Below are 26,117 nucleotides of genomic sequence, written 5' to 3' on the forward strand. Positions count from 1 at the left end.
ATGACCAAACCGAATGTGATAGAATCATAAACACACCACAATCTGCAACACTGATTGATAATTAATAGCTTTGAAGCAGATTCGGTATGGCAGTTACGATACCGAATGTGTATCAAATCTTCAAAACTTGAAGAATTAATGAAATTAAACCGTCAGAAATGTGATTAAACACCTCACGATCACAACTGAAACCTCAAATCTTTACTTAACTACAGAATCAAGTTGTAATTGATGAATACCGAGAGTTTTAGCCACGAACTCTAAAAATCAACTTGATTCTCCATAATTGATGTTAAAAAGCTGTAATGATGATTAAAACTCTTTCTAATCAACCTAATACAACTTCGCTGAACTTATCACAGGAATCTGAACGTCAGATTATCAGATTCGATTATACCGAATTTGATTCAATATACCGAGAGTGTTCAGATGCTGTAATCTTCAATCTCTGGATCGATCTAGTGATGTAATATCACTCCCTGGAAGCTCTGATACCAAATGATAGGTCATATCATGTTGAGATTAGAAGAAAAGACAAGTTAGAATGAGATTCGGTAAGTGTGAAGGAGATTCAGTATTAGAGAGAATTAACAAGATTTACATTCCACAGCTTCTAGAACTCAGTTACCATGCAATGGCTATCTAATTAGGACTACTTAGGTTCCTTATATAGCCCTCTTTTAAGGAACCATCAATTAAGCTTATTTGACATTAACACTATACAACATCGGGGTCCTAACAGATAGACTCACAATCATAAACAACATACGTACAGTAAACGGTTAAAGACATGGAGCCACACATTTTAACTTTCTAATTTAATCTTACTAATTTAAATAATTAGTACTCCGTATATACTAATTATAATAGATATGCTTTATAATATTTTAGGATATTAAAATAATTTAAGTTACCAACGTGTAACCTACAAGTCACATAAAAAATTATTCTACTTCTGTATATTATAGTTCATCCGTAATCTAAAACATGATGCTTACATTAGGCAATCGTAATGAAGCCCAGTTCAGTCAAACATATATTTTTCTTGTGACCATCATCATAAAATGAATTCATTTAGCCACTTACTAAATTATAATCACATAATATTATTTCACATTTCTAATCAATTACTATCAATTAACCATAATATAAATATCATATTTAAATTATTATAAAATAATATAAAGTTACCTATTTTATCTGGGCCAATAATCCAGGTGTTATAAATCTACACCTGTTAAAAAGATTCCATCCTCGAAATCTGGTTATGGCCGAACAAATGAGGGTATCTGGATTTCATTAACTCATCTGTTTCCTACGTCAAGTTTCCACCCAGAATGTGTTTCCATTCTGCCAACACCATAGGAATTTGTTTCTTTCGAAGCTTGGTGACTTTTCTATCTAATATTTTAACTGGTTCCTCAACTATTTTGATTCATATCCACTTTTAGGTCTTGTAAAGGAAGAATCCGACTTTCGTCATCTACCTTACTCTTGCAAAGGTAGCACACGTTGAAGGTATCATGAATACCTGATAATTCTGATGGGAGATCTAACATAATAGTTTGGTAGTTTACTACTTTCCTAATACGAAAAGGCCCAATATAGCGAGGTGCTAACTTTCCACGTTTACCAAAATGAATTACCTCTTTCCACAGTGAAACTTTTAAATACACTAGTTCACCCTCAAGAAAAGTTACTGGTCATCGACGCGGATCAGCATACATTTTCTGTCTATCTCTTACAGCTTTTAGCATTTCTCGAGCAATTTCTACTTTCTCGGCTGTCTGTTGAACTATTTCTGGTCCGGCAAACTTTTTTCTCCTGCCTCTAACCAACATGTTGGAGTTCGGCACCGTCTACCATATAACATTTCATAGGGTGGCATCCCGATACTTGAATGATAAGAGTTGTTATATGCAAATCAAACTAACGGCAGATGAGTATCCCAAGAACCGCCATATTCCAAAACACAAGCTCCTAACATGTCCTAAATTTTCGGAATGGTTCGTTCACTTTGACCGTCAGTCTGAGGATGATATGCCATACTCAGATTCACACGAGTTCTCAGACTCTGCTGTAAACTATTCTAAAGGTTCGATACAAACCTTGAATCTCAATCAGACACGATAGATAAAGGGATCCCATGACGTGATACTACCTCATTCAGATACATTTATGCCAATTTACTCAAAGAAGTTGTTTCACTAGCGTCCAAGAAATGAGTGCTCTTGGTTAGTCGGTCGACTATTACCCAGATCATGTCGTTCCCTTTCTGGTTTCGGGGTAACTTCGTCACAAAATCCATGGTGATATGCTCCCACTCCATTCAGGGATCTCTAATTGATGCAACGACCCATATGGTTTATGGTGTTCAGCTTTCACTTGAGCACATATCTGACACGTCTCTACGAAATGAGCGACATCAGTTTTCATCGTAGGCCACCAATATAACTTTTTCAGATCATTATACATCTTTGTGCTGCCAGGGTGAATCGATAACTTTGATTTATGAGCTTCTATTAGGATTAAATCCCTCAAACCTCCAATCATTGGCACCCAAATCCTGTCATGGTAGGTTTTCAATACTCGAGAATCATTAGTCAAGTCCGCTTTTCATTTCACCATTAATTTAGATTTTAAGTTTTCATCTTTTAAAGCTTTAAGTTGCGAGATTTTCAGTTGGTCAATCAAATCCGAGACAATCTCAATTCGCATGAATTTTAACAGTGTCAACGGATCCCTTACGACTTAAAGCATCAGTGAAAACATTCGCCTTACCAGGATGGTAACGAATCTCGCAATCATAATCTTTGATCAACTCTTGCCACCTTCTCTGGCGCATGTTAAATTCTTTTTGTTGTGACAACCCGGAAATTTTTGACCAAATTTAAACTTAATCTTTATATGATTTCGACAAGATAAGCAAAGTCTGTAATGTTGAGTCTCAAAAATTTTTGAACCGTTTTCATGAATTCATTGACCTTCGACTGCTCTCGACGATTCACGAACCACTATTTGTAAATAAATACATATATATTTAAATATATGAATTTGAAATATAAATTGAAATATTATATGACGTAATTGTTAGAACTAATAATGTAAAATAAAATAATATATAATAACTATTATTTAAAAGGTATCTATATATGTAAATGAAGTATATTGAATATGTAAATATATTTTTGAATTTATTTTGTAATCGACTGTAATGCTCTATTGTAATTCGATCGATATTAAAGAAGTTAAATTCGAACTTATGTGATTTTAAAATAAACAACGATCCGAAAATGAGTTTTACAAATTATAGACTTATTAAAAATGTATTTAGGAACTATTTGTTGAATTTTAAAACTTTTTATATTTTACTTGGGGTTGGGAGTGAATAATTAATGTAATTTTTATTTAATAGTTAATGATCGAATTTTATACCATAATGACCAAAATAAATAAATATAGATAATTTAAAAATATGGGAATTTTCTGAACACTTTTTATCCGTCACTGAGTAACAACGGTGTACGAAATAATATTCCGTGAAAACTGTCGGTAGAAACAACCCAATAATTCGACTGCTTTACTGTGTTCTTAAGATTCACATGTTTTATCGATATCATATTATAATTAATATATTATATATATTCTGTTGAATATACATCCGTGAATCAACATATAATTGTTTGTGATATAGTATGCTTGCTTTTTGTTTTTCTTTACAACTTGATATGGTTATATATGGTATACATACATAATGCAGAATGAAAGAAAATACACTCCATCTCCTATTTCCACATCTATTTCTTCGATCATCATGATCAACCACCACCTCCATATCACCTTCACCCTTACAGGCTGCAACCATCGCCACTCAACCATCACAACCACCTGCGAACATCATTTCCACCATCGTGTGTCACCACCATCGAAGAACAAATTCAAAACCGAAACCCATTTCAAGTTTTCTTCTTCTGTTTATATATATTTTTTTGTTTTCTTTCGATCACCACTTGTTAGCTACTATTAACAGCCGATGACCATCACCAACTCAAGAACTCAAAATCATGTTAACCACTTTTGCTATTTGCATTCTGTTTTAATTCGAAAGAAAAGCATCACCACCAGTGCTACTATTTTTCTTTTTGTTTGAGCAGCCTAGAAACACCGCAAACCACTACGATATCTATCCCTCTCTTCTATGATGTTAGAAAACCAACGACACCACCACAGCTCACCACCGCAAGTCATCACCACATTGACATCCATCAAGAACTGCCACCTCACAACCACCTCTCAAACCACCACTTTCATCTCACCATCACCACCATCGAACCAACACCATAGAACTAAACTACTGCTAATTGGGTCCATAGTGCAGATGCAAATCGTCAAGCCCAAACCCTTTGAGCTACTACTACATCCACTTCTATTTTTTTTTTTTGGTCCTTCGATCAAACCCAGTCACCATCATGAAAAAGAAGAACAACCTGCAACTTTCCTTTAATTGCTACAGGTAAACAACCCAAGAACCACCACCCATTGCCGCCTGCTACAGTTACTGTTACAGTGTATTTATGTTTATGTTTTCCATCTAAAACAAAGCCCACAAACCATTTTGAACTATACACTATAGCTGTTTCATTGCTTCTCTTTTTCTGAAATGATTAAGATGATGAGGATAACTGATGACGTTTGATGGTGATATTACACGATAAAGTTGATACATAATAGATGATAAAGAGATAAGGTAAAAAGAAGTCTTTCTTGCTTTATTCAAAACCCCAACTATCATTATTTTATGCAACAATTATTGAAATAATTTAAACAAAAACCCACTTGTGTGTTTGTTACTGTTTCAATGATCGAGAATAAATAAATAAAATGAGTGTAAGGGTTCAAATAGGACAGCTGGTATTTGACATAAAGATTCATGATAGAAGTTACACTATTTACGTATGAACCTAGACTTCTAAAACTGAAATAAATTGATCATCGAATATATGATTATACAGTATTTTTCCTAATAATTATTGGGCTGTGTAAGGCCCAATCCTTATCTGAGTTGGCTGGGCTAATTTACCTATTGGGCCATGTTCATGTTCTAGATCCATTTCTGTTTCTATTAGGACTATAAATGAAAATGATTCGAAAAGGATGGTGACGAATAGAGTATGAAATGATGATGTTATATAATGAACTTGATGATGAAATTATGATGTTGGTGCGGGCATGTTGTTACGTGTTGAAGATGAGGATAGTATCACGAAGACGTTTTAAATGATGATGAAGTTGAGGACCGAGAGTGATTAAGATAGGCGATGGTGATATAATTTTATGATGATACTACGGTTTAGTGATGATGATTAGCGAATATTTGAGGTGATATTAATAGTGTTGTGTTTCTTTTCTGTTTTGTTCAAACAATTGACAACGATGATGATTCATAATATGCTGACAATTACGATATTAAGTGATGATGCTAGGCGTATTTGTGATGATGATGATTAGATGATGATGGAAAGGTGATCATAATGATGATCACAATGATGATGATGCTAAGTGAAAAAGATGAACATAAGAATTTGCGTGTTATAATTATTCAGAGTGGATATAAAACAAAAAAGCATGAATGGTCGAGTGGTTTGAGGTGTTACGGTTTAATCTAGAGGTCTTGGGTTCGAGCCCGGGTAGAGGCATTTTTCTTTTGGAAAGCTTATATAATCCTTTAAAGGTAGTATCTTTATTATTATTATTATTATCACTTTTGTAACTACTAGTATTATTATTAAAGGTAGTATCTTTATTATTATTATTATTATTATTATTATTATTATTATTATTATTATTATTATTATTATTATTATTATTATTATTATTATTATTATTATTATTATTATTATTATTATTATATATCATTAATATTAGTATTAGTATCACTTTTGTAACTACTAGTATTATTATTATTATTATTAAAATAAATTTTTTATAAAGTTATTATTTTTATTATTAGTAAGTCATTAATATCAAAACTATCATTTTTTAAACAAATAAATATTTTTGTACATAACGCATACTTAATACATATGCTACAAATATATTAATATTTCATATAACTATATATAAATCATATTAACATTACTTATACAAAAACTTACATACAACAAATTTAGTATTTTTTTTATATAATCCTAAATATATATAGATAGTAATATAACTATATAAATCACTTTAAATACATATACAAGATAAATAATAAAACATATAATTTAAGATATAACATAAAGTATATGTTTTTAAATGAAATCTAGTATAAATCTTATATAACTATAAAAAATATATATAAATAATAAATATTAATAAATGAAATTATGATATTTCTATTATATGTTTTAAGAAATGCAATTAATATCGGTTCGTGAATCCAAGGCCAACCCTGCATTGTTCAGTGTCGTCATATGTATTTTTACTACAAAATACAGTATTGTGAGTTTCATTTGATTCCCTTTTACTCTTTACATTTTTGGGACTGAGAATACATGCGCTGTTTTTATAACTGTTTCCTAAATGCTTTTGAGATATATTTTTGAACTGAGAATATATGAACTGCTTTAATAAATGATTGACGAAATAGACACAAATATTCAAAACTACATTCTATGATAGAATTATTTGGATTCAGAGGTTCGATTTATTAGTTAGTAATGGTGAGATGATTTCGCCATTGCACTACGCGTTAGCTACCATTTTAACTACCATCGGTGAGATGATTTCGTCATTACACTACGCGTTAGCTACTGATGTATTGTATTGTATTGTATTATAGTCGACTTTGTAGTTGGTAACGGAGGGATGATTTTGCATTGCGTACGCATTAGCCCCCGTTTCAGCTACCCTTGGAGGGATGATTTTGCAGTGCGTATGCATTAGCCCCCGTTGTAAGAATTATATTGTATTAACTACCACGGTGAGATGATTTTGTCATTGCACTACGCATTAGATACCGTTGGTGAGTTGTTTGAAAGGTTCCGGTGTTCTTCATATGAATGATTTTACAGCAGGAGTAGACCTTCACAGATTGTTTTCTAATTATGAGTATCTTGTGGTCTATTATATTATTGGAAATGATTGATTATGAAAAACTAATGAACTCACCAGCTTTTTGGTTGACACTTGAAAGCATGTTTATTCTCAGGTATTAAAGAAATCATCCGCTGTGCATTTGCTCATTTTAGAGATATTACTTGGAATCATACATGACATATTTCAAAAGACGTTGCATTCGAGTCATTGAGTTCATCAGGATTATTATTAAGTCAGTTATAGTTGGATATATTATGAAGTGGTATGCATGCCGTCAACTTTCAATGTAATGAATCATGGTCTTTTAAAAACAAATGCAATGTTTGTAAAATGTATCATATATAGGTCAAGTACCTCGCGATGTAACCAAATGTAATGTATTCATCCAGATGGATTAGGACGGGTCATGAAATATCCCGCACACCGTACCCAGTCAAGCGTATGTGGTTATATATAAATACGTCAAATTATAAGTCTATATATTAAATTAATGAGGTATCATTTAGTTAATATAAAGCCCATTAATAGCCCATAGCCTAATTTCCACAAGTGTTGGTCTTTTGTCCAAACCCTAATTATGGTACAAAGCCCAATTACCCAATCTTAATATTTAGCCCAACATCATGATTACTTCGATTTAAATAAGCATAATAATAACTTAGCTACGAGACATTAATAAAAATAATTTAAACATAACTTACAATGAGTATTAATAGCGTAGTGTTACACGGACAGAGTTTCAACTTACAAACTTAAAACATTCGCTAAAATAACCTTATTATTATTAATCTTTAATTAAAATTAAAATTATAAATATAAATATAAATATAAATATAGATTGAGATATAGATTAGAAAAGGGTGCAGAATTCGAGCAGAATGCGTGAGCTTTTATAGGCCCACTTTGAACTGTACAGCTCCGTGAATGCGGTACTTTTGTGCGTTACAGCTCCGCAAGTGCGGAGCTTCGGATTCCAGCTCACCAAATTGAGTTAAACGTGGGCTGCTGAATATTATAATATATAATATAATAATATATAATTTTATACAATTATATATATATTATATTATATTCTTGTGCATAGTTGACTTGTAATTTTAGCTCCATTGAGTTATACATTGATGCTCAGTTTATGTCTCAGTTCTGAAATTTCGAACGCCTTTTCGTACGCTTAGATATCTTGTACTTTGCGTTTCGCGGCTTGTACTCTTGTCATTTTTAGGCGTTTCTCATCAATAAATTGAACCACTTGGATTGTACTTTGTACTTTTTAGCTTTTTGGTCATTTGCGTCTTCAAATCGTTGTTTGCGTCTTCAGTCTTCGCACTTATTTATTTAAACGATTATTACATAAAAATAGAACAATAGTAACAAAAAGCTTTACATATTGGAACGATATTGTGCGTAAATATATGTTCATTTGGAGTACTATCAAATATCCCCACACTTGAGCGTTGCTTGTCCTCAAGCAATATAGAACTTGAAATTAAATCACACATCACTCGAATCACTTTTTTATTCTCACACTTTATACATCAGTGATTTTGATACGGCGGTATAAACAATGATAGTAACAATGTGGTTTACAGTCCCACATGACTATGAAAATTTAGATCCTTTAAGAAATTAGATCTTTATGAAAACATTTGATCTTTTGAAAATTCATTCTAGCTTTTACCCTAGATAAGTTTTTCGAAATAACCCTTCACCGGTGTTTACAAAATATTTTTGCAGGTTTTGTGGGTTTCAGATTTGAAAATTTTAGCTCAAAACTTATGGTTTTGTGTCACCCACTTGCTAATCATTGTATTAGGAAAGTAACACGTCCAGTATACTTGCTCCGTATATTACCTTTCGGTAAACTACCTTCCAGTTGTAAAGGAAAGCGATGAACAAGCAACTGTTAAGGCAATGTCTAATGACATACAGATGTTCATGGTCCACAACGTGTAGGATGCAATTACTATCCTTTGTCGGAGAAATAGTAAAGATCACCCTATAAATTTTTCGGTCTGACACAAGGTCCTGTCTTTGACCATGCTATGCAACCACCATTCTTACGGTTGACACCCGATTTGGTTCAGGTGACCTAATGAATTCTAGGTGAATTCCTAGGATTTTACATTCAATGGTAATGAACGCATTAAAAATGGGTTTTCAGAAAACAAATTGGTTTTATTTTGATCAAAATATTTTCTCGTTCAAGCTCGATTTTAGATATCATCGAATTCCATGAGTTTGAATTCTCAATCTTTAAGGTCAATCTCAAAGATTGAGTAATATCAGGATTAAAAGCTGATTTTTAATCTTTAAGGAGATTATCCTTTCTGGGGGTCTGATTCATTTGTCTTATCAAGCTAATTTTCATGGCGCCCTCCCCATTTTACAAGATAGATCCTCTCATGGATAAGATAAGTCTGACCACTTGGCGACCCTGTTTGATGCTGAGGTCCGTGGATTTCCTGCTGATTTTAGAGATGACTTTTCTAGATTTTTCGTCAACCTACAGCTGGTCTGGACGACAACTTCTTGACCTAAGTCAAGAAGCGCGTATCTTTTTTGGAAGACTTTACTTCCTTTTAATGATCGAATTGATTCATCGTGTAGATCCATCTTTCTTTCAAATATATTACAGTAAATTGGGTAAAACTGTTAATTTAGTCCAAAACAAAGCACCTGCAATAACTTCACAGAAACATGTAATAAATAGTTTTTAATTGAATAACTTGGTACATTCTCCCCACATTTGGCTTTTATTTATCTCTTTCTTTGCCTTTTTATTCTCCTCTTTTCCATTTTAAATGAATTCAAATGTTTTGGGTTGTTTCTTAATTTATGTCCTTTTCGAGGTAACAATAATTTCGGTATTATCACCTAGTTTTATCTTTCATAAATATGTATAAACATAATTTTGAGTTCATTTAGTTGAAAATTTTTCAAATTTTCACAAAATTTGGCAAATAAACCAAGTGTAAATCCGAGAGAATTTATAACCCTTCCCCACACTTGAGATCATACAATGCCCTCATTTGCATGAAATCAGACAATAATTATAAATTCATGAGGGTGATTAGTGTAGAAAAGTGATTAAAAATACCCAATTTGTAAATTACAAAGCTCGTCGAATGATAGATGGCGCGCCTCATCGTTCATTCCTTTTGTTGTTTTATCACACATGTTTTTCGTCTTGTCGTCAAAATTTGTAGCTTTTGCTGAACTTAATGCTAGTTTTTGAAAATGCACTGTTTTACCCTGTTTTGTACATAAGATAAACTACAAACATATATATACATAATTTTTTTTTATTTTTTTTAAAACCTTTATTTATTATAACAATTTAAATGAATAATTAAAATTTTTCGTTTTTAAAGCGATTGTTTTAAAAGCAAATATTTTTAGGTTTTTTAATTTTTTGGCATACTTTAGATCAATAATATTAAAAATAATGATAACAAAATTTTTCGCCCCGTCCTCGGGTAAAGCAATTTCGGTTCCATGACCTAGTCTTTAACTAACGATGAATTTTAGGAATCATTTTTTTAAACTTAATGAAATAAAGTAAATTTTGTTTTTAAATTCACACAAAACTTAAATTTAAAAAGCGTATTAATTTCATACAAAACCTACAAAACAAAATAAATTCTAGAATGGGAGGAGAAAACTAGTCCTTTAGTGTCTGCTAGTGGAAAAGACCAATCGGATTCAATTATCGGAACTACATGAGAACAGAACAACTAACTCTAGACATCATTTTCTTTTTAGAACATTTGAAAATCTCCCCACACTTAGGTAGCTGTGGTGTCGAAATTGTGATTAACTTCATCATCAATTTCTCTTGGACCATAATCAACTTGCATATCTGTGACTTTTGCTTTAAGCCATTGGTCGGATTCTTGTGTAATATCCACAAATTCAACTAGTTTCGCCTTTTCTTTAGGCGATAGATTGGATACTAACCGGTTACATAACTTAAAGTTCCCCTTAATTCTAGCATCGCGAATCCGTTTGATAAGTTTCTTCATTGAACTATTAATAATGGGGTCATTTAATTTCGTATCAACAATGGGGTTCTTTGTTATCAAGTCATCATTAGGTGTTATATCATCTTCCCCACACTTAAGCATTTTATTATTGTTAAGCACTACCGTTGGAGTTGGTAAAACAATATGGTTTTTACCAATCATTTTTGGTTCAACGGTTTTTGTTGGTGGAGATTTAGACTTTCGAATCACAAAGGTGACTGATCTGTCACCATCACTAAGTGTCATTCTACCCTTTCTTACATCAAATAACACCTCGGTGGACGCTAAGAATGGTAGACCTAAAATTAGAGGATGTTTGAGTCCTCTTCTATGTCAATGACAATAAATTCGACTAGAAAGGTTAAATTACCTACTTGAACGGGTAGGTTGTCAGCATATCTAACTGGGTGTTTAATGGTTTGATCAAAGAGTCGAACACTCATTTTTGTTGGACTTAACTAACCTACTCCTAATCTCTTATATAATGAAAGAGGCATAACACTCACACTCGCACCTAAATCTGCTAGTGCATCATACATGACACAATCACTAAGTAGACAAGGAACAATAAATTCACCCGGATCACCCAACCTGGGTGGAGGTTTTGGTGGAACTGCCTTTACCGGGTTTACTTCTACGGTTTTTGTTTCTTGTACTTTCTTATTCTTCTTCTTCTTCTTTCCAAAGGTATCACAAACTTTATTACCTATCACTTGCTCATACTCAACTCCTTTTCTTGGAAACGGGATGAGTGGTCTGTATAGTGCCACCACTGGCTTTACATACTCGGGTGGTGGTGGTGGTGGTGTAACTTCTTCATTGTTACTCATATCTAAAACCTTCCCATCTTCGAGTGCTGGTTTTTCAGAATTTGTTGACACCATATTAACATTCTCATTCCGAGGATTTACTTCAGTATTACTCGATAGCTTTCCTTGTTCCCTCTCACTCATCATGCTAGCAAGAGTACCCCACGTGTTTTTCTAGATTCAAAATAGAAACTTGTTGAGTTATTAAGGACTAATCAAACCTCTCATTTGTTTGGGTTTGAGATGTAATAAATTGTGTTTGAGATTCCATTAGCTTTGCCATCATTTCTTCCAGGTATGACTTTTTCTCTTCGGTTTGTTGTGGTGGTTTATACAAGCCAGGTCTTTGTTGATTGAAAGTGTGTTTTGAGTTGGTTGGTTATTCGGACCTTATTAGTTATACAAGTTATTGTTGGGTCCATTTGGATTGTAAAGAATGTTTTGATTTCGATTAAAGTTTGGCCTTGGTGGTTGATAATTATTTCCCGGCCTTTGGTTCATGTAGGAAACATTCTCTCGTTGTTCCATGGTTTGTTCAATGTGACAATCTTTCGTTAAGTATGGTCCACCGCATAGCTCACAACTGATTCGTATTGCGTGAATATCTTTAGTCATCTTTTCCATTCGTCTCTCGAAAGCATCTATTTTTGCAAAAACGGAATGAAAGTCATGGCCAGAATTGGCTCTAGCCGCTTTAGATGAACGATACATATCTTTTTCTTGGTGCCACTCATGCGAGTGGGAAGCTGTGTTATCAATAATTTTGTGAGCTTCGGTTGCAGTGTTCTTCATAATGGAACCACCAGCTGTTGTGTCGATGTCTTTTCGTGTAGCAACGTCGACACCTTGGTAGAATATTGATATCGGGCAAAAAGTCACGTTTTTACCCCCTAAATCAGGCCCTAAAACAATAAAGATTAAAACTTTGTCGGCAAAATTATCTTTTTTGGTTAATTTTGTTGATTAAGTAATTACAAAGGCGATGCAAAAAGAATCAAGTAAAACGGAGCTAAAACGAAGATTCTAGAGCGAAAACGGTAAAAGACAATAAATCAAGTTACGATCCAGTGAATCATGCCTGACCAAGCAAGCCATACGGCCTGCCACTATGGAAACGGACTGCCAAATACGTGCCACCACACGAGCCACCATGCGGCCTGCTAAGCATACGGCCTGCCAAAAACGTGCTGCCATACGCCCTGCTAGGCGTATGCAGGCAAATTCCAAGTCTATTTAAAGGGCCTTTCTCCATCCATTCCAACACACACTCAACTTGAAATACAATTTATATTTTCAATATTTTTAGGTAGTTTTTAGTAGTATTAGCTTAGCTTTTATTTTCCGGAGGATATCCCGGCGAGTCCCTGCGTTCCCGGGCAGATTAGTTCGGCTTTTTCAGGTTTTACTCGAAACGCTTGTCTTTTGTATTAAACATGTATTCTTATCTTTTATGTTTAATAATGCATTCCGATATTGCCATGATAGCTTAATTTATCTGTATATTGCCATGATAGAAGTTTGGGTTAGCGTAATTATGTTAATATAGTACGATTACTATTATAATACTGAATTAGGAAGTCTGATAGATTTGTATGCTAGCATCTTAAGGATTGACCAACTTAGGTTTTGATCAGGACTTGTCCACCTATATGAAATTAGCTACTTCATAGGATTAAGACCCCTGGTTATACTGTATCTGAAGATTCTATGAACTCGGTATGGCCGGAGTTCTCGAGAGGCATCTAATGCACTTTTAGGACACGGAACCTAGGAATTGAGAAATGAATGACCTAGTATGCCTATTGAGTGTTCCGAAGAGACCTCTTAGGAGCTGTTAAGATCTAGTTAGTGCCTCTACTGTATGACCCAATCCTATTACATGTCCTTGTTTGATTGTTGCCCTAGGTCTTAGTCATGCCAACTGTTTAGGTACTTATTAGGTTTCTATCTGCTTTACTATCAGTATATTAACTGTAATGCTGTATAATGTTTGATTTGTTGTGATCTCACTAGTATGATGAAATGGTTGTTAGTTTTCATTTAAGGTTTTGCCAACTTAAACCGACGGACTCCTTCCGTTTGTGATCAGTGTTCAATCAACAAGGCACGCTGTTATTCAGTTATCTAAATTGATAACGAGGGTTAGGATTAGAGCTTAACTCACTAATAAACCTAGTACTCTACTGAGGATAACCTCCGAGGTATTGTTACACTTCAGTTATACGACCAAGTGACATACTTCTCACTGCTCAAAGAGAACTCTGAGAGTTCAGAGATAAGTAGGTCTGTGTAATTGGCTCATCCAACCAGATCAACATCAATCCAAGCATAGTCTTAACATAAGCATAATTACCTTTCCCTAACCCAATACTGATATCTTGGTCAACATTTCCTTGATCTGCATACCCCAGATATCCTCCCACTTTATTTACCCTTTTTTTTCTCCATTTAGGACCTTTAGCTAAAATCAACTACTATCTTTTATCCAGGTAATTTAACTAAAAGACAATTATCCACTTGATCTTCAATTCGTTAATCAGCATAAAATTCGACACTAGGTTAACTTACACCTTCTACACCTTAGAAAGTAAAGTAAATTTAGGCCCCGCAAAATATAAATAAACAAAACTACTGAGTGCTACCTTGATCGACTGATTCAGACGTCCTGCGACCTAACGACACCGCAGAAATAAAATCGTCCGTTTCGGCCATATCTTTGTACCCACATCAAATATTTGTACTATTTGATAAGTGTCTAAACTGTGCTGAGGACATCCTCTCAACAACTTTCGGAATCTTGTCCACGCCTCATATAATGTTTCATTTGGCTTTTGCGCGAAAGTAACAATTTCTCCTTGAAGTCTCACGGCTTTAGATGCCGGAGAGAATCTTTTAAGAAATTTTTCAACTAACACATCCCATGTGTCAATCGCTCCTTCAGGTAACAATTCTAACCAATCTTTGGCTTCTCCCTTTAAAGTCCAGGGAAACAATATGAGATAGATCTGTTCATCCTAAACTTCTCTGATTTTAAATAGAGTACAGATCCTATTAAAGGTACGAAGATGTTCGTTTAGATCTTCTTTTAGCGTACCACTAAATTGGCATTGATTAGTTACCATGTGTAGGATTTGTCCTTTGATTTCATAATCTGGCGTATTAATGTCTGGTTGAGTAATGGCATGTCCTTGGCCAGTGCGTGTGGCTCTCATTCGATCTTCCATACTTTGAGGTTCCGTAATTTCCATATTTGAATTTGTTGAATCCGAATCACTAGAAGATTCTGATTTAATGGTTTGTGGTTCAGGAGGAATGATTAGTGGTTCAGGATCTTGGAATTGTCCTTAAATATCCTCCGGGTTCTTAATTGTGAAGTCCGGTTCAAAAAATGGATTATCGAAAATTTGAGTTGGAGTATTTATTCGACTAGATGATGATTCTAAAGAAAAATCAATGGCGATAATATTGGCTAGATGTCTTGATCAGGTTACAGGTGGTGAACGTATGAAAGGTGGTGAACGTTTTGCTCGGTGCATTCACTGAATATCCTATTAGTTATAAAGATAAAAATTATATAAGTTGTCAAATTAATAGACTTTTCTGATTTTGCCTACATTTCGAATAGCCAATAGATGCAGCAGGTAGCCAGGATCCTTTAAATCAGAAGCCCACAACTCGTCACTAACAAATTCAACTATTACTACGAACCAGAAAATTTTGGAAGTTTATTAATTTAACCGCTTAAAATAATTTTTCGTTTGAAATTTTAGAGAAGAAATAGAAAATTCTATGTCCTAAAAACTAGAGCGTCAAAATGAAAAAGAAAAAGAAGCGCGTCGAAAAACTTTGAAAATTAAAAATAAGATTGAAAAACGGCGAAACTTAAAAGTCTAAAAATTAAATCTAAAAAGTTGCGCCTAAAGGAATTAAAGCTTAAAATGAATTCTATATCCAAAACGGCAATAACTTAAAAGGCACTAAAATTTATAAACTGTGTCACAAAATTCTAAAGCGTCTAAATTCTAAATCTAAAGGAAAAAGCACTTAAGGGATTTTACGGTAAAGTCTTAAAAATCTAGAAGCAAAAACTAAGTTTAATACTAAATACGAACGAAAAATGTACAAATAATTAAAAATATACAATTTATAAAAAGAGATAAAAAATGATAAAATTACTTATTTTTATAAAAATATTATTTTTATATTATTATATTATAAAAGTATTAATTTATAAAACTAATTAAAACTAATAATGACAAATTATAATTAAACTAAACTAAATATATTAAATTAAAATCCTAATTAGGTTGAATAATAATAATTATAATTAATTAAAACCCTAAATTCGTAATTAATGCATACAAGGTTGCAGTTGTCAGAGCAGCTCCGCAAGTGCAGATGTTCGCTGCCCAAAGAGCTCCGCGAGTGAGGAGTTACGCAGGTTCAAAATGGTATGCAGGTTCAAAAATCGCTGGTGCAGTTTTAATTTTTTTTCTTTTTCTGATTTTTATTTTCTATTATTATTTTATAGAAAATTATAATTTAAATAAAACTTATATTTTAAAAATTACTTATTAGTTTTGGTAACTAAAAAAAATATATATTTTTTTAATTTAAACACTTAAATATATATATATATATATATATATATATATATATATATATATATATATATATATATATATATATATATATATATATATATATATATTTAAACGTCTTATATTTTTACAAAAATAGATTAAAAATAAATATATTTTTTATAGCGTTTTGCTTCGGCATTGCTCCCCGGCAGCGGTGCCAAAAACTTGATGTGTGCAGCGTGGGTGTACGAAATACTATTATTGTTAACTACGAAATACGATGAAATATTACACAAGTTTTATTTAATTTACGGATGGAAAATACCTGAACATTGCTACAACACTATAGGCAGTGTACCTAATCGTAGAGTAGTGTAGTTTTTAGTAAGTCCGGTTCGTTCCACAGGGAGCTAGTGATTACGTACTATATTTTTATATAACTATATTTGTATAAAATATAAATATATATATATATATATATATATATATATATATATATATATATATATATATATATATATATATATATATATATATATATATATTACAATTATTATTATAAAAGGGGGTTTTTACCATTTAGTGACCGGTTTGTCGATTTTTAAACTTAAGTCACAATTAAAACCTAATGCAAAATATTAAAAATAAATATAACTAAATTTAAAGTGTAAATAATGATAATTAAAAGTACGATAATAAAAAGTGCGATAAATAAGTTTGCGATAAGATAATAAATAAAGGAATTATTCTAACGACCCGTCCTAATCTATCATGACGAATACATTACAATTGGTTACATCGCGAGGTACTTGACCTCTATATGATACATTTTACAAACATTGTTTTCGTTTTTAAAAGACAAACTTTCATTACATCGACAGTTGACGGCATGCATACCATTTCATAATATATCCAACTATAATTGACTTAATAATAATCTTGATGAACTCAACGACTCGAATGCAACGTCTTTTGAAATAGGTCATGAATTACTCCAAGTAATATCTCTAAAATGAGCAAAGGCACAGCGGAAGATTTCTTTAATACCTGAGAATAAACATGCTTTAAAGTGTCAACCAAAAGGTTGGTGAGTTCATTAGTTTATTGTAATCAATCGTTTCCATAATTTTAATAGACCACAAGATTTTAATTCCATAAATACACATCTCGTATCAGGCATTTCGCAAACTGCATAGAGATAAAAATCATTCATATGGTGAACGCTTGATAAGCGAACTAACAGGATGCATATAGAATATCCCCATCATTCCGGGACTCTCATCGGACATGATAATCGAAGTACTAAAGCATTCGTAACCCGAATGGGACTTGTCAAGGTCCATAGATCTATCTTTAGGATTCGCGTCAATTAGGGGCCATTTCCCTAATTCTTAGGCTACCAAGCTAAAAAGGGGCATATTCGATTTCGATAATCCAACCATAGAATGTAATTTTTGAATACTTGTGTCTATTGCTTCAAAACATTTATATAAGCAGTGTATGTATTCTCAGTTCCAAAAATATATATTGCAAAAGCATTTAAAAAGGGAGCAAATGAAACTCACTATACTGTATTTTGTAGTAAAAATACATATGACGGCATTGAACAAGTGTAGGTTTGGCCTCAGATTCACGAACCTATATCAGTTATATATATATATATATATATATATTAACACATATAATTGTAATCGAACAAATTTTACATATTAATGTTATAATTGTTATTTAATAAATTATATGTTTCATTAATAACTTATTTAGATATATTTATTTTTATATACATTAAATAGATAATTAATATTTATTACAAAATATTAATATATTTATGTTTTAGGGATTAAATAAAGTTTTATATAACTTAGTAGTTACTTGATAAGATAATATTAATGATAATAAATAAAATTTGTATTATTTTATGATAATAATAATAGTAAATATACTTAATATTAATTGTAATTATAATCATATTAATAATAATATGATTTAATAATGATAATAATTATAGTGTTAAAAATAATACTAATATTGATATTAAAATTGATAAAATAACCGTAATTTTAATAATAATTATGATATTAATAATAGTAATAATAAAAATAATAATAATAATAATAATAATAATAATAATAATAATAATAATAATAATAATAATGTTAACTTTAATAATTAATGATTTTAATAAAAATTGATATTGTTAATAATAATAATGATTTTAACAAAATGATAATTTTGATAGGAAATGATAATTTTTATGATAATAATAATAATAATAATAATAATAATAATAATAATAATAATAATAATTATAATATTTATACCATGATCATTTTCTTAAACATCATAGAATCATTTTCATCATCATCATCATCAGGAGGTTATCATCATCATCATCATCATTTAAAAACCATCATTGAATTCCATTTTACCGAATCATCATCTCACATCCATACTCTCGATCATAATCATCATCTTCATAAAATCATCATCATAAACATAATCATCCTCATCTTAACATCGTGAATCATCATCATCATCGTGATCATCTCTCATCATTATCATAACCGAAAACATCATTATCATGTAGCATTTTTATCCTACACATCACCTTCCATGATCATCATCATACTTCGGTTATCATCATCATTAAATTCGTTCGTCATCATCATAATACATTCCATTATTGATATCATTATACATCATCAATACCATTACTATCGCCATTCACCATCATCATTACCAATTATATTCGTCTCAATAGAAAAATATGAACTGGACTTTTGGCCCAAAACACAACTCATCGACCTTCTTGAGCAAAGAAAAGGTTTTGGCAAAAAAAATAAAAATTAGTGACATGCGGCCCTTTGTTACTAGCCTAGTCCAATTTATAAATGAGCCCAATGATTAAATTTTAAAACTTGTATAAAGAAAATGACAGATTGTGTCGGTCGATACCCAATCATTGCAGCCGTATCCTTCTTGATCTCAATTAATTATCGTTCGTCTTTATAACTATTCAACATACCATCATCTTCATCTCTTATCATCATACTATATCTTAACACTAATCATCGTCTCCCTCATGTATCATCTTCATTAGTTTGCAGGTTTCAAAGTTCGGCTGCTGCAGCACGAATATAACAGCAGAAACATGGCAGTAACAGGTTAATTAACAAGGCTTCGGTTCATCTTCATCATTAATTACAGAAACTGTAACAGTAAACACGAAGGGAAAAAAAAATTGGATCGTTTCTTTATTATATCATCGTATCATCTTCATTCATCATCATTCTCCCATTTAATCATCATCATCGTTCTTGTATCATCATCAACACCCATCACTATTCATCATCTTCTTTACTCGTCATTATCGCCATCATCATCTAACATCTTCATCATCGTTAAACATCATTAATCTTCACCACACGCTCAACATCATCTTCATGATCATTACTCTCGCAAATCAAAAGTAACCCAGCTGCAACAGTGGAGTTGCAGGTGCGGTGGTGGTTCGAGGTGATGCTTGAGGTGTTAGGAGGTGGGTTGCAGGGTTATTTTCGATCAAGATAGAAGAAGAAGAATGGTGGGTTGTGAGCTTTTGAACCATAACAGGAAACAGAAAAATAAACGTGATGATGGTGATATGGTGATTGTCTTGGTGGTTGTTTGATCAAGTATAGAGGGAGAGTGGTGGGCCGTGGTGTGGCGGTACGATGGTCTCCGGTGGAGGTGAAGGTGGTGGATGTGGTGATCTATATGCATATGTAATTGTATGTGTTATGTATATGTTATATATATGTACGAATGCAGTTTGATGAAAAGAAATCAATTAGTGATCAAAGAATTCCCTACATCTATATATAAAGTCACATATACAGTACATATATTTTATTCTTACAAGTTGGCAAGTAGTTAGGAAATTTAAACATGTTTTAAGAATAGTATAGCCGCCGTCCAATAATTTGATTACTCTGTCCACATAATATTTAGGGGTATTATTTCGTGCTCCGTGGTTAATCAATGGTGGATAAAAGTATATAAAAAAAATCCAAAATTTTTACAATAATCATCTTTATTTATTTCAGTCATGATGGTATAAAATTTGATCATTAATTTATTAAATAAAAATTATATTAATTATTCACTCCCAACCCCAAGTAAAATATAGTTATTGTTAAAATTTATCAAATACTTCTAAGTATATTATTGTTGAGCCTATAATTGATAATACTCAGTTTTGGATCACCGTTTATTTTAAAATCACATAAGTTTCTTTTTAACTCGTTTATTATCAATCAATATGACAATTAAGCGTTACCGTTGTTTACTAAATAACTTCGGAATCACAAAATATATATATTCTATATATTTTATTTATATGTATGTGTTTTAAATAATAATTTTTATAATATCATATTTTTTTTATTTTACAACATATAATATTTCAAATTATATTTTCAATTATTATTTATATCTATATATATGTATATACACACACATATCTATTTACAAATAGTTGTTCGTGAATCATCGGGAATAGTTAAAGGTTAACTGAATCTATGTAAATAGTTCAAAAATTCTTGAGACTCAACTTTACAAACTTTGCTTATCGTGTCGGAATCATAGTAAGATTAAGTTTAAATTTGGTCAAAAATTTCTGAGTCGTCACAATAGCTACCTCTTAAAGAAATTTCGTCCCGAAATTTGATTAAGGTCGTCATGGCTAACAATAAAAATATTTTCATGACAAATATGGGTTGATAGATAGAGATTTATCACTGTTGAGTATTATGAATACTACAATTCGATTACTAGAAGAGTACGAGTGAAGCTATCATAAAAGAGTGAAATGAGAAAATAGGGATTCGTCTTATCTTTTGACGTAGTCAGGTTTGAATTACGGAATTCAAGGGATTTAGAGAAAATCTTCGTAATACGATTTGAATCTTCAGTAATTAAGGAAATTAGGATCTCTCTAATTAAATGTGATAATCTGTCCCGATTGTTCTGTCAGATATTTCACTATGAATCCACCCTCTTCATTTCCTTTTATATTTTGGAGTTCCATTCCTTTTTGTTTTCTCTTTCCAACTTTAAGTCAAGCGAAAAATGGTCCAGAATTTGTAGGTATAAAGTTTTGAATGAACATGACTAATGTTCTAAGAGAGAGAGATTGTAATAGCATGATCTTGATTGGTTAAATTACCAGAATTCAAGAAAAAAGATAGAACTATCAAGAAAATATGTTCTTGATATGTTTGGAGATTAGGTAGAATGTAAGAGTCGTGTAGAATGGTACATGATGATGTTATGATTCTGTGAATCATCACGTTCCATTAGAAACTCAACATGACTTACTGTAATATAATCACGTTGATCAAGTGTCATTATATTATACTAACTCATGCATCAGTTCCCAACACTACTTCATAAACATTCATATTTTAAATTCGAAGGTTAACAAAATATAGAAACTAAAACAGTTTCCTTTTATGATATAATACAGATTACGTGAAAAGATAACTGATTTCAGATAAGGATAGTTATGAAAATTTTTTCAGAAATATCGAAGATATTTATGACGATATTTTGGAACTTCTAAGATCGAAGGTTGATGAAAAAAAAATTTCGCAAGATTTTAACATGAGTACGGAGCAAGATATTCGTTGAAGGTTTCATCGGATCCAGAATTACCTGGATTCTTTGAATATATGGTATGGTCCTTGTATTTGGCCTTGGTCTCCTTTATGGTTTGTTCAATCTGTTTTTCAGTACCAAATTTTCTATCGAGCGTTCCTAACACTCCTTTCTTTATCATCAAAGTTTTGGCCGTTTAGACCATCTACAATTTTGCTATTTCCTCTGCATTTAATGCTACCATATCTGAATCATCGGTTATCAATCCGAGGTGGTTTCAAGAGAATTGTGTTTTTAGATGATTAAACGTTGATGGTAATATGGTGGAATATAAAAGGTTCTCTGGTAACGATGATGAAAGGCAACTTATATATCAAGGTTCTAATAGAGCTTAATCGAATGAAAAGTCGAAGTTGATTTGCTGAAGCTGTGATAAAATTGGCTAATTTGAAAAGAAATTGCAAAGTTATTTTTGGTAATAACAATGCCAAAGGAGCTAGCACAGATACGTTTTAAACGTTTACTCAGATTCCGAGTGTTATCAGGTGCATATCTATATGCATAAATCTTTCCTTCCATAGATGAGATGCAGTTGGTCCATTCTCCCGATTAAGGTGTTTTCAAGAATCATGAAAAGTTTGAACGCAGATTGTAATCGTCAAGATACAAATGAGGTTTAAGATGAAATCAAGTGGCAAACTTGAAGAGATGTTTAGTTTCATATGTTATAATCAATATTTTAATTCATTTTAATTGTCCAATGTCATTAGTCCACAGTCGATAGTCCACAGTTAACAGTCCAATAATTCATATATAATTTAATATATAATATTCGAATTAATTACTATGTATCGTGACCCGTGTACATGTCTCAGACTCGATCACAACTCAAAGTATATATATTATTGTAGAATCAACCTCAACCCTGTATAGCTAACTCCAGCATTACTGCATATAGAGTGTCTATGGTTATTCCAAATAATATATATAGATGCATCGATATGATATGTCAAAACCTTGTGTACGTATCCCGATATTTAAATGCGTAAATAATGATAAATAAAGTGCGTAAAATAAATAACAGAAATTAAATGACAATAAAAAAAATTGCGAGAATTAAAATTGTGATAAATTAAATTACGATAAATAAAATGTAATCAGTTAGCTAGGAACAGTTAGCGTGGATTCTTAACAAAATTTCTCATAGTTAATTTGTTTGTTTCTAACAAATTTTATTTTGTCCAACGTTTTCTTCATTGTGCCACTTGTTGGATTCTGATAAGTCAAAATCCAAATATGAAATTGAATGTAAATAGTTATTCTGTGGTGAACGGATACGTATTTCGGTGGTTGTAAGTAGGATAGTAAATGATTGTTGAATCAGCTTCGAAGAATGTACAGTGTAACTTATTAAGGTGAAATCTAAATATTCCTCGGGTATTACCTACCCGTTAAAATATTTGCACCATTAACAGTTTGTACAAAAGAATTTTTAATTACAATCTTTATGAAAACATATATACATATATATTTTCTTCAGATGTAATCATGGATTTAATGAGTTAATATGATATTAAACTCATCTGATTTGCGGTTAAAACTTAGAGTACATAACCTCTAAAATATTAGAGATTACATAATCATCATGTCGAACGAAGATCAATGATGTAGAACATCATATAGAACGATGATTATACTCGAGGTACAGAATGAGATGTTGAGGCATGTGATGTTGAAACTTGGGTTGTTGGTGGTACTGGTGTTGCCGGTGCTGTTGTTGAAGCTGGTAGGTTTTGCACCACGTTTTCCAAATTGATTACTCGAGCGCGAAGCTCGTTGACTTCTTCTATTATTCCGGGATGATTGTTGGTCGGAACGAGTGGATGAATAAGGTTTAGAATTGTGGATAGAATATAATCGTGTCGAGATACCCTGGAAATGAGAGAGAAAATGGTGTTTCAGATAGGTTCGCCGGTAAGTGCTTCAGGTTCTTCGCCAAGAGGGCAATGTGGTGGATGGAAGGGATCACCTTCTTATTGTCTCCAATGATTGAGTAGGCTACGAACCCATCAGATGAATTAGGGATGGCTGATTGGTTGATTCATTCTGGTGACACTGCTTTCGGAGCTCGAGTGAAACTCTATGTCGGAATAGCTGTCGGAATAACTATCGGAATTGCTATCGGAATCTAAGGAACTCGAACTGGTTGAGGGATTCATCTCGTACGATCAGATGAAGGATTTTCGATAAGAAATAGAATAGGATGTAGATTAGTACCCTGCAATACACAATTTACATATGCATATATAATACTAAAATCTCATAAGTTACGGAGGAATCTACGGAATATGTCAGGCAAAGGTAACAATAACAGATACGCTAAGATATGAATTAGCAGATTCGCTAAGATATGAATTTTGTCTATACACTATTCATGAAATCATTGCATTATGATGTGTCTAGACTAAGAATGATAAGCAGATAATTCCCTAAGAATAATGAGCAGATAATTTCCGACAAGAAATGATAAAAAAAAACTTTTTAACATGCAGACACGGTCGAAGTCCAGACCCAGTAATGCATCTAAACAACTATCAGTTAGGTACACTAATGCAAGACCTGGTTCGCTAAGACCACCGCTCTGATACCAACTCTAACGACCCGTCCTAATCCATCAGGACGAATACATTACAATTGGTTACATCGCGAGGTACTTGACCTCTATATGATACATTTTACAAACATTGCATTCGTTTTTAAAAGACAAACTTTCATTACATCGACAGTTGATGGCATGCATACCATTTCATAATATATCCAACTATAATTGACTTAATAATAATCTTGATGAACTCAACGACTCGAATGCAACGTCTTTTGAAATATGTCATGAATGACTCCAAGTAATATCTCTAAAATGAGCAAAGGCACAATGGAAGATTTCTTTAATACCTGAGAATAAACATGCTTTAAAGTGTCAACCAAAAGGTTGGTGAGTTCATTAGTTTATCGTAATCAATCATTTCCATAATTTTAATAGACCACAAGATTTTAATTCCATAAATACACATCTCGTATCAGGCATTTCGCAAACTGCATAGAGATAAAAATTATTCATATGGTGAACGTTTGATAACCGAACTAACAGGATGCATATAGAATATCCCCATCATTCCGGGACTCTCATCGGACATGATAATCGAAGTACTAAAGCATTCGTAACCCGAATGGGACTTGTCAAGGTCCATAGATCTATCTTTAAGATTCGCGTCAATTAGGGGCCATTTCCCTAATTCTTAGGCTACCAAGCTAAAAAGGGGCATATTCGATTTCGATAATCCAACCATAGAATGTAATTTTTGAATACATGTGTCTATTGCGTCAAACATTTATATAAGAAGTGCATGTATTCTCAGTCCCAAAAATATATATTGCAAAAGCATTTAAAAAGGAAGCAAATGAAACTCACTATACTGTATTTTGTAGTAAAAATACATATGACGGCATTGAACAAGGGTAGGTTTGGCCTCAGATTCACGAACCTATATCAGTTATATATATATATTAACACATATAATTGTAATCGAACAAATTTTACATATTAATGTTATAATTGCTATTTTAATAAATTATATGTTTCATTAATAACTTACTTAGATATATTTATTTTTATATACATTAAATAGATAATTAATATTTATTAGAAAATATTAATATATTTATGTTTTAGGTATTAAATAAAGTTTTATATAACTTAGTAGTTACTTGATAAGATAATATTAATGATAATAAATAAAATTTGTATTATTTTATGATAATAATAATAGTAAATATACTTAATATTAATTGTAATTATAATCATATTAATAATAATACGATTTAATAATGATAATAATTATAGTGTTAAAAATAATACTAATATTGATATTAAAATTGATAAAATAACCGTAAATTTAATAATAATTATGATATTAATAATAATAATA

General features: G+C 31.9%; 1 non-coding gene across 1 annotated transcript; it reads left to right on the top strand.

Annotated features, from left to right (window-relative positions):
- Window positions 1-14,668: 14,668 nt before the first annotated feature.
- LOC139850771 (small nucleolar RNA R71) lies at window positions 14,669-14,775 on the top strand. The gene has a single exon (XR_011760152.1). It is a non-coding gene; the product is annotated as a small nucleolar RNA R71 (small nucleolar RNA).
- The last annotated feature ends 11,342 nt before the right edge of the window (window positions 14,776-26,117 follow it).

Source organism: Rutidosis leptorrhynchoides, chromosome 5 (genome assembly GCF_046630445.1).
Source record: "Rutidosis leptorrhynchoides isolate AG116_Rl617_1_P2 chromosome 5, CSIRO_AGI_Rlap_v1, whole genome shotgun sequence".
Lineage (NCBI taxonomy): Eukaryota > Viridiplantae > Streptophyta > Magnoliopsida > Asterales > Asteraceae > Rutidosis > Rutidosis leptorrhynchoides.